Genomic DNA, 11,131 nt, shown 5'->3' with positions numbered 1-11,131 from the left:
AATATTAATTTGTTTATATGTCATAGCAAGACAATCAATTAGATATTATTTTAAGTTACACAACAATTAACTAATGTGCCGATGGTGTAAATCCGGTATGTTTAGATCGAGTTGGGTTGCAGAATGGTATGACAGACTCACAATTATCATATCTAAATGCAGATGACTTTAAATAGAAAAACCGTATTAAGAACACTTTAAAATCAACAAAATACATCGTAAAACTCATCTCAGCCATTAAAAATCGTTTTTTTCCCCAGGGGAGACCCCCGAACCCCCCAGTCACCAAAATTTCGCGCCGTCGGCACTCGCAAATTCAACAAAATGCATCGTAAAACTCATCTCAGCCATTCTAAATCGTGAAATTTTTCCCGGGGGAAAACCAAAGACCCCCAAACAACAAAATCTCACGCCTTCGGCGCTCCCAAAATCATCAAAATACATCGTAAAACTCACCTCAGTCATTCTAAATCGTGATTTTTTTCCAGGGGGAAACCAACCCCCCCCCTCCGAAACAACAACTCATCTCAGCCGTTCTAAATCGTGAAATTTTTTCAAGGGGGAAAACCCAAGACCCCACAAACTCCTTCGGCGCTCGCAAAATCATCAAAATACATCGTAAAACTCATCCCAGCCATTCTAAATCATGAATATTTTTCCCGGGACAAAACCCAAGACCCCACAAACACAAAAATCTCACGCCTTCGGCGCTCGCAAAATCATCAAAATACATCGTAAAACTCGTCTCAGTCCTTCTAAGTCGTAATATTTTTCCAGTGGATACCCCGGACCCCCAAACTCCCACGCCAATTTGCTTATTCATTAATTACCTGTTAGAGACGCCACTGTCTATAGATGTGTACAAGAATTATGTGTAATTAAGCATTGTAGTCACTATTTTTTTAATTTCATCGGGGTATGAAAGACATTTTGTTTGCAAAATTCCTTTGCCCCCCCCCCCCCCCCCCCCCCCATTACGTTTCACCTTATTACGCCACTGTAGCTCCACCTACGATACTAAACCAATAAACAACACGACCAGCCCAGTCACATTATTCTTACAACTAACAAATCAGCTATTCTTGCATCTTCTTTTATTTGCGAAGCGCTTTGCGTCTTGGCCGACAAGTAGCAGCAGTCCTGAAAAACCTTCATTTCTATCTGAAACGCTTGGATTGTGAAGGAAATTAGAAGTTACGCTCCAAAGGAGATAGGTTGTTCAGGAATTAGAAGGAACGCTCCAAAGGAGAAGAATTGTCAAGGAAGTTAGAAGGAGCGCTCCAAAAGAGACGAACTGATAATTAAGTTAGAAGGAACGCTCCATGTATTTACAATCTGTAAATTTAGAGCCTAGTAGAGCGATTATGTATTCACTTGCGTGGGTTTACAAACATACATGTAAGTAAAACTTGAATCGCTGAGTGAATCATTTTATCCTTCCTACCCATATACTGGCACGCTCTGCTGAATTACAATACTCGTCGGTTTTACCGTCCTCACTCAAGGTTTTCTATGTCCTTGTAGCTCGAGAGTGTTGTATGGAATGTCATAGTGTGGGAAGGCCATGACCGACTGGACCATTCCAGGTGTAATATGGCCTTTGATTGGAACTCTTATAGGAGCTGCTCTTTTCTGGCTGTTTTAACAGGAAAATAACACGGAAGAAGTCGCAGATCAAAGGCGTCTGTCTCAACAGGTGAGCTTGTATCTACCTGTCACAAGTGGCTATATATAGCACAAGTATGTACTTATGATTATGTAGCTGCTAACAGGCATCCCAATATACAGGATCCAATTTCTACCTGCTGTGATTAAATCCCCCATACTAACAAACGTACATGTATAAGGTGTAATATTGTTCTATTACTATAATGGATAAGGTAACAATACTTTATGTAAACATTACTCCATGTGTCAAATCATCATCCAGAAGTGAATTGACATTTAAACCTTTAAAATGCTAATGTCCAATGTTAAGTTGTATTTACTGAAACTATCAATATCAGATGTATGCACTGCCATATGCATGAATGTGATGATGCAAATTGAGATAGGCCTCATGTAAGCTAACCATACATAAATGCATGCTATTTTTGTACTGATGTTTGTACAATAAATAACAATAGTTACTCTAACAAAACTTTCATTCGTTGCACTCCATGAAATATAACACAAGAATGAGTATCCATTTCACTTATTCCCTCTTAATAACATACCCATAGGGTACCCCACAGTAATTTCATACTAAAATATACCTGTCATTTGACAGATGGGAACGAATGCAGGCGCTTACAACAACAATCTTTAATTATACCTTGATATATTAGAACATTATAATATCATGCATTAATAACGTACTTAAAAGGTCTCGCGATACGCTGTAAAAGCCTTATTTAAATGTTGTTTTAATGAGAAACAGGGTATTCTCCAAATAAATACCAATACACACATACATACATGTGATATTAATACCAAAGTTGTTACGTCAGTATTTACAATTGAAAAAAAAAATCATATACCCCACAACTCTGTTGGTGTATTTAGTAAATGTACCTGATCAAAAGATTTCAAGTCATATCTACACTGTGTACCACTTCTGGATAGGGCTCAGTTCACAGACGATTTACAAATGACATTATGTAATGGTGCGGTCCTCTAGCTGTTTATTTAGTAGTATTACAGCAGAACTAATCCCAGACCCCCACGGTTAACTATAACACTACTAGTTGTCATCCTGTCTGACCGTCAAACGGAATGTTGTAGGAGTAATAGATTAAGTTGTTTCTAAAGAGATACGGGTGGTCAAGCAGGTACTTGACCTCAACCTAATGGAGTAATTGTTATCCGTGCCAGCACATCTATGGTACCCTAGAATAAACTTAATTCTATCCATCAATTAGGCATGTTAGGTAATAGAGTTTTCGGAAAGTATTAAGTAGTGAAATAGTGTACACAGAGCGTAATGCATGTAATGTTAAAGGATTTGTGCAGCCAAAATTTTTTTTATATAATATGTCAGGATATTGCTTTGGATGAATGAAAAATTAAGTCCCACCCAACCAAGGACGTATATGAGAAGGATAAGTCACACTGGGTTTTGGGGGAGTACAAGGCAGGAGCTTTTGTGTTTGTGCACCGACCGTGACGTTGGGCGACGGATGATTTTCCTTTGATATCCGCCGGCGCAGCCTTTGATGTAGCTTGCTGGTGCGAGGGTTACCGTCTTACTTTCTGAAGCGGGCCGTCATTTCATGAGCTGTCGTATTTTTTAACGAAAATTTAAGACATATCCTCTAAATCTTCTGTCCTTAAATCAAGTTATAAACGTTGTGATATTTAATAAACTTTACATTGGTGTTTCGTTTGACTCGATAAGACAAGTATTTGTTGAGAAAAACGGTTTTTATTCCCGGTTCATAGGCGTCTCGCGTCGTGTTTAGTAATGTAAAGAGACAGTCACGAATCCTTCTCACTTATAAATCCTTGTTGTCTATCAGTTTATCCATTAACCAGAGATTTAAATATCATTGGGATAAGTAACTAGGGCTGTTCTCGCGATATCACGTACCCACCTATTGTTATCGTAAACGGATGAACGGTTACCGCGAGACCAAGCCGTGCGTCTGCGCACTAATAGCTGGAGGCGAGTTATCATAGTGTTAGCCCATGAAGCTGTGTACGGCATATTACTACTACTGTATATGACTATACGACTATATACAAACCACTAAACATAATGTTGCATTAGAGACGCTAATCTCATGCATGTATATTTAACCATTTATGTAAATATTACCATATATCTATATAAGCCAGAGTATGTGGGTTTAATTGTGCTATCTTTCACGACCCTATCTGAACAGTATCGTCGCCATTATAAATTTAGGGTAACTTCGATGATTTGTGTACAGTTTTACCTCCGAAAATTCAAAAGGTTCAATATGTTCAAATTTAATCAATTTAATATTTTATCATGTAAAATTTACCAAGCAACAAATATTTGAAATTTTAATGGAAATCAGTCAATTATTGAATTCAGAGTATGTGGGTTTTATTATATTAATATTTCACGGGGCGATCCATTGTATCGATCGAGGAAGTAATCATGCCGGGATGAGGACATTCACAGTTAGCATTACGTTTATTTAGTGTAACACCTCTACAATTATGAAAAATGTGATGGATTATTCAAATAAATTACATTTTCAATAAAGAGCAAACTTTATGCTATTTGGTTTATTTTCTGTTCATCACCTGAATTATAGCCTAGATCGCTTCATCGGACGAAGCGTAGTTTCAATATGGCGTCGTTAGACTGTACTCTACTGTAGACACGCGATGCACTCTGGGATAGCTTCCGCTGCGGGCGTCGTTAAGTAAGGCTATGAGGTACCTTCTTATCCCTACTATTTAAATCTCTGAGGCCTAATGCATAAATAAGGACGTATATGAGAAGGATAAGTCACACTGGGTTTTGGGGGAGTACAAGGCAGGAGCTTTTGTGTTTGTGCACTGACCGTGACGTTGAGCGACGACTGATTTTCCTTTGATATCCGCCGGCGCAGCCTTTGATGTAGCTTGCGGGTGCGAGGGTTACCGTCTTACTTTCTGAAGCGGGCCGTCGTTTCATGAGCTGTCATATTTTTTTAACGAAAATTTAAGACATATTCTCTAAATTATCCGTCCTTAAAACAAGTTATAAACGTTGTGAAATTTAATAAACTTTACATTGGTGTTTCGTTTGACTCGATAAGACAAGCATTTGTTTAGAAAAACGGTTTTTATTCCCGGTTCATAGGCGTCTCGCGTGGTGTTTAGTAATGTAAAGAGACAGTCACGAATTTAGCGCTATCGGCTGGTTTTGGTCGTGATTTATGGGGAGTGTCGACTACGGTTCAGAGATAATGAGCTAGGTGGCCACGTGGTCTTGTGATGTCAGAGTAGTCCATGGCTACACAAGGTAAGCCTAGTACTATACATGTATACAGCATATATACGTATACGTTAGATCTACAATTTGAGTTTTTCGAGTAAATGGTTATTCTAGCTTTATGATGTAGATATTTTCAGTTTCAAAACATTCCATTTACACCACTTCAAAAATTCAGACAAGCATATATCTTACTTTAGATTAGACAAGGACGTATATGAGACACTTATAAATCCTTGGATTAGATAATCAGTCCAATTTGATAGCGATATCAAAATGATGTTCGGATCAGTCTGGACTGAGATTTAGATAGCATATGATGTAAATTTCAGTGTAATAAAAACAGTATAATGTAACACTATCTTTTTACGAATAAAATCCCTAAATTTAGCATGAATATATCTAGAATCCGTGTTTTTATTTCAAACTTCTGCTATAACGATGCAAACACGGCACAGTTTTTGAGTAAAAATAAAATGTGGACGGTTATCAGTTATGTGATATTGGAGTAACAGTACCGAACTTATACCGAAAATAATATGTATATCTATATTGTTGCCTTTGAAACTTTATCCATAACGTTAACTAAAAATAGTTTGGTTTGTTTATTTTTACGTCCTATTAACAGCCAGGGTCATGAAAGGACGTGCCAGGTTTGTTGGTGGAGGAAAGCCGCAGTACCCGGAGAAAAACCACCGGTCAGCGGTCAGTACCTGGCAACTGCCCCACATGGTAGAGGGCTTGTGGTAATATGTCGGGACATCTTAACCACTCGGCCACCGCGACCGCGTTTACTAAAAAGCAGAAATACATCAATGGTATTTCTGATATATGGTCCTAAATCATAGTTAAGTGTAGATTTAAATTCATTATTTCAAAATTATACTAAATCCTTAAAATAGTATATTCATTGTCGATCGTTTTGTATATCATACCGATATTTAATAGTATGATATATGAACATTTATCGTATAATCCAAAAAGTAACCACATAAAGTGTTCAAATGAAAATTGAAATTACTTGTATACAGGCATTATAAATAGATATAATATCTTGTACCTTTTTAAAAATATACTAAGTGATATTTAAATAAGCATGCTTTGTGTGATAATGTTGTAACCCTTCTTGTATGACTATACATGTACATTTAGATTCGAAACGGTGAAAATACATGCTTAGAATTTTTACTAATACCTTAGAAATTACGGAAGATTGCTATATGCCACGATTCCGTAATTACAGTACTAGACTGGAATAATTTTTAAGGTTAAACCTTTAGTTGAAATAGTTCTTAGAACCATTTTTGTTTCTGAATAAGTCACCTTCCATTTTTGTTTTACCTGTGTACGACATATATATATGTGGATGTAATATATATTCCTAGGTACAAGGATTATATACGTCCTTGCTAGCAAGGTTTATAAGTGAGACTCATATACGTCCTTGCTAGGTATGATCAGGTATATTTTACTTCCATTTGCTTTTACATCTTCATTTTAAAAATGGAGGTGACAATAAAAAACCTAGAGCATAGATGTACGGGGTTTCCATAATTCAAATCACAATCCAATTAACGGATGTCCTAACCTGATTGACAGTAAGACAATAGCAAATACCCGATAAAGTCCACCGAATAGCAAATTGCCCGCGGCCAGGTAATTACAGGTGAGTTCGATGAATGGCGCTGTGTACAGGTAAACAACATCCTGGTCCAGGTATTACATAACCATCAAACCAAAGGCATGGCTAATTATATATCTATAATAATCGGTGTATCTATTCGTATATCGATTAAAAATTGAAAGCGACCTCACGGTCTGAAAATATAGTTTGTTTTGCTTAATATCTCAATTATTTGATCATTTCTTATATCAAAAGTAAATTCTTTCTACCACATGTTGAAACGTTTTACGGTATTGTAATAAATGTATCTCGATTTATTCGGTTAGCAACACACAACACAATGTTTGTAATGATCAATCATCGGTGTGTACGTATGTCAAGCATCATATCCTTGATGCTTTAATCAAGGATTTCTTAAATTGTTACGTAAAATTTCATTTTACAGTCACAAACTTTGCAATTCACAATGTATCAAAGATACAGACTACAGGAAAATATTATCTAATTAAAGCTTATTCGTTGCTGAACTCCTCGACAAAAAATCTAAAACTTTTATATTTCTGTGTGGATTTTCTTTCATAATTACACGAAGATACCTGCTATTAGAACATAAATTAGAGTATTTAAAACATCGAATTTCACTCTTTTAGTTATTTATATTCGAGCCAGAGTTATTGTACGATTAACTTCACTCAAAAGTAATCATAAAAAAAATCTTTGATCGGCTTTTCCTGTGACCGTCGATGTAAGTGATAGCACATCAGTTATATAGTACAGCTATAAGCCACGGACTATTATGACGTCATACGGTTTAGAGCTAGAAAATATGCATAATCGGGTGGTCAGAAAATTTGACCTCGATATCGGCGGTTTACAGGTTATTCCGGTCGCGCGCGGCACGGAGAGGTTTCTACATGGTCTAATAAAGCCATTTCCAGCATAAACTGAAATTATCATTTTTGACTGCACAAATCCTTTAATGATAATTATGATGTTCGATAACGAGTTTTTGATGGTTAAATGATAAGTCCAAATGTAACATATTTTACACTGATAATGATAGAACGCTTTATATTCAAGCAAGGATTTATAAGTATATACGTCCTTGATTCAAGGCATACTGAAATAATTGTTGTATATACCGATTAGAACAGTTTGATCTGTTTTTTTTCTTCCGAAATCTATTGAAACGTTTTGATGAACTAGGTTGTAGAAATTCATAGACAAACATGTATGGTGCTTTATAAACATTGGTAACAATATAGATTATGGACAACATAAAATAACATGTGTTTAGGCGAGAAAGAACGTGTCTAATATTATCACTAATAATATCGGATACTATAAAAATGTGAGGTTGTAGACCACTAGCTGCTTTACTCTACCATATGGCCCGACTTCACTGTACAATAGGCGTAATATATGGATTTTTTGGCAAATACTGTTAAAATTGATTTTGAGCTCTTATATTTATAAAATCCATGCATTTTAAGTACACGTTTGGTAGATGTTGGTAACTTTTGCCATCAATATCTCCTATCGAGTGGTCAAAGTGAATATTATGACACATACACTATAGCGCATTGCTAACATATTACCGAAGAAATACCGAAAGAATGGATAATGTATAACTATACTATTCATTCGAATCGCACTTGGTTAATTTATATGATTTTGCAAGTTCTATTTTAATAATCAGTAACATAGCAACATTCGGTCATCCTCCAGGACAGATTGCATTAAATATCACACGTGCAGACATACGGAGGAGATATGAAAGCACAGTAGTATACATGATTATAATGTCTTAGAATGCATTTTTAAAAATGGTTATAACAGCGAATATATCAAGTATGTGACATCAAGGACGTATATAAATACTTGGTGACATCATGGTGAACGATTGCTTTCATTCTTTTTTTATGTTTCTGTATGCGGCCTTATATAGAAAAGTGTCTGCCGTAAATAGGTTTTCACTGAGATGAAAACATCATTAAAACTATGATATTTACGTGAATAATTTTTTTTGATAAATGATGAATTTCTAAAGTCAGACTGTAATTTTAAACAGAAACTTCTTTACCTGTGATATAGGCCATTTTTAGTAAGTTCGTAAAAATAATGTAGGAATGGAATCGTTTTAAAAAGCATTTGTGTATTACAGTTGTCAATAATGCATAATCAAATATTCCTTCTAAGAGTGGGCTTGGATGGAGTCTGATAAGATGTTACAATATAACTAATTTACAACTTGATTATAGGTTCGGAAAACTTTTTGTCGTGGAACATTTTGACGAGTTGTGTGACCGTAATCAGCTTGAGTTTGTATAGAGATGCACTGAGCCGTATATACCTACCTCTGGGGTCGCACGGAGTTTCGAAAATATTCTTCCATAATGGAAGACAGATTTTCCAGGTTAATCTGGCCGATGTACTTCGAAAATGTTTTGTTTACTTTTAAATACTCTGGGTACCTAGCAGGACTTTTAATTCGCTCCTCAATGAATGAAACAGATTGGTATTGTTGTCTGGACAAATTAGAGCCGAATAAGTAATACGAAATTGAAGAATAGTTTAAAAACGAGACAAAACATAAGTTACTTACCATAACTAAGTTAAATTATCAATTAAAAACGAGGGTTCGAAGTGATTGTTAAAACTGGTAATATTACCACGTGTTGAAATATAATTAAATCTAACTATTGGTAAAAAAATGCTAGTACTAACATAACTTATTTTGTTTTCCTTGCGTGATATAATCTAAATCAAAACAAAAAACCATAAAAAGAATTGTTAAGTAAGCAAAGAACGTAGTAACAAGTAGGGTTATGGGTAACACAAACAAGCGTTAAGCCTTTTGCCGCTTTATAATATTTTATGCCAAGTAATTCATTGACCTTCTTATTACTAGCGCGCATGAGCCTAGAACCTAATAGTAATTGGAGCGAGATGCTAATTTTTTCTCCTTTGGATTGTTATATTTTTTTCGTATTTTCAATGTTCCTTAAAACTGTAAGACAATTAACAATTAAAGTTCGAATGGTACAGAATTCCTATCAACAAATTTTGAAGATGGGAAATAAGATAAGGTATAAACAATAACTCATTCTCAACATCGCTGCATTTACCCCAAGGCTTTACATGACAATATCAAAAATGACTTCCTTCTACCAATATATCGTGGCCAAGTGTTATTTATTTCTTTTTTTTTGCGTTCTTCTATCATTTAAGATAATATTTCAATTTACGAGATCTCTTTAAATTTATGGCATATAGCTGATACTGGTACAATGTATTTATGGAGTTAATATTCTGTGTCTGCATTTTGTTACAAAGTTAGCTGCCCTCACAGGTAGGTATTGATTGTGAATCATTGTGATTGCGAGCATAACGTCATAGTCTTCAGAGAAAACGACGTGAATTTCGTTCACAAAATAATGACATCACAATGGGTACTAACCTGAAATGGAGGTTATTCTGTTATATATATACTAAGACGGACTGATATATCCGAGTAATGATCTAATTATCATCATTACTAATGTAAAAACAATGTAAGCCTATACCTATTAAATCTTTCTGTTTAGGTTTGAGTGTGAGGATGGGGTCACCTTGTTTGACAATGATCACAGTGAATGTTGTCGTCGGGTTAGGATCGCCCTTCTGGAGAAACGCATACCATTTACCAAGGTAGGAAACAACACAAAACGTAAAAAGAGTTTTAAAATGGTACTATAAAAGTGCAAAATGTACTCTATTGTCAATATCTGCGTGATGAAAATAATTTCAACAAATGCAAATTATATCATCTTTTGATATGGTGATTTGTCATTCCAAGGAAAAATAAAATGATAGCTAGCGAACGTAATTTTGAAATCAAAATTAGTATTAAAATGTAGCATAAGAAAAAGATTCCATGAATTTGCTTGGATTCGGAACATTTCATAATTAATATTATATGTAAAATGTTGGGTACCTGTTGGTAACGACAAAATGACTGTTCTGTCTTTCGAAAAAAGTATAACTGTGGTAGATGTATAACGGTATATGACAAATGCAGAAACAATCCCTATCTAGAGTGTTGACCCACTATAATTGTAGATGAATATAGACCTTGGTACCGGAGAACAATATTCAGAGGAATATCTCGCCATTAATCCAAATGGAAAAGTACCAGCTTTACGTATTAGGAACGTGGAGGTAAGATTCAACATCGGGTTATCTATATTGTGAATATGAAATGAGAGACGTAAGGTGCGAAAACAGAGTTATCGTTCCTTCGGAACGAATGTTAACCACGACGATTTTAACCTACCAACACGCTTATAACCGCAAGTTGGGTAATAAGGAAATTGACAGAAAGTTTTTAATGATATTTTACAGTTAAGTAAATCCAGGCGTGATCTATCTTCTGAGATAGTTGTTGACTCTACGAAAATTCATTTGAGGGAGAAATTTAGGGTCAAACAGGCAAAAATCGACATTTTCATCGCTAGTTTCTGTTAAATTCGTCCTAAGCAATCAAACGATCATAGTGACAAATTGAGATTTTACACATTAATTGTACAAGTAATTCT

At 35.3% G+C, this 11,131-nt stretch overlaps 1 long non-coding RNA gene across 2 annotated transcripts; it reads left to right on the top strand.

The window, feature by feature from the left end:
- The first annotated feature begins 1,166 nt into the window (after window positions 1–1,166).
- On the top strand, window positions 1,167–10,772 carry LOC138335741 (uncharacterized). Of its 2 annotated transcripts, XR_011210322.1 has the most exons (4): window positions 1,167–1,398; window positions 1,525–1,696; window positions 10,142–10,244; window positions 10,656–10,772. It is a non-coding gene; the product is annotated as an uncharacterized lncRNA (long non-coding RNA). The 2 variants fall into 2 exon arrangements; XR_011210321.1 differs by lacking the exon at window positions 1,167–1,398 and having other exon boundaries at window positions 1,420–1,696.
- Window positions 10,773–11,131: the final 359 nt, after the last annotated feature.

Source organism: Argopecten irradians, chromosome 11 (genome assembly GCF_041381155.1).
Source record: "Argopecten irradians isolate NY chromosome 11, Ai_NY, whole genome shotgun sequence".
Classification (NCBI taxonomy): domain Eukaryota; kingdom Metazoa; phylum Mollusca; class Bivalvia; order Pectinida; family Pectinidae; genus Argopecten; species Argopecten irradians.
Note: the sequence above shows the minus strand (reverse complement) of the source record. Positions and strands in the feature narration are given on the sequence as shown.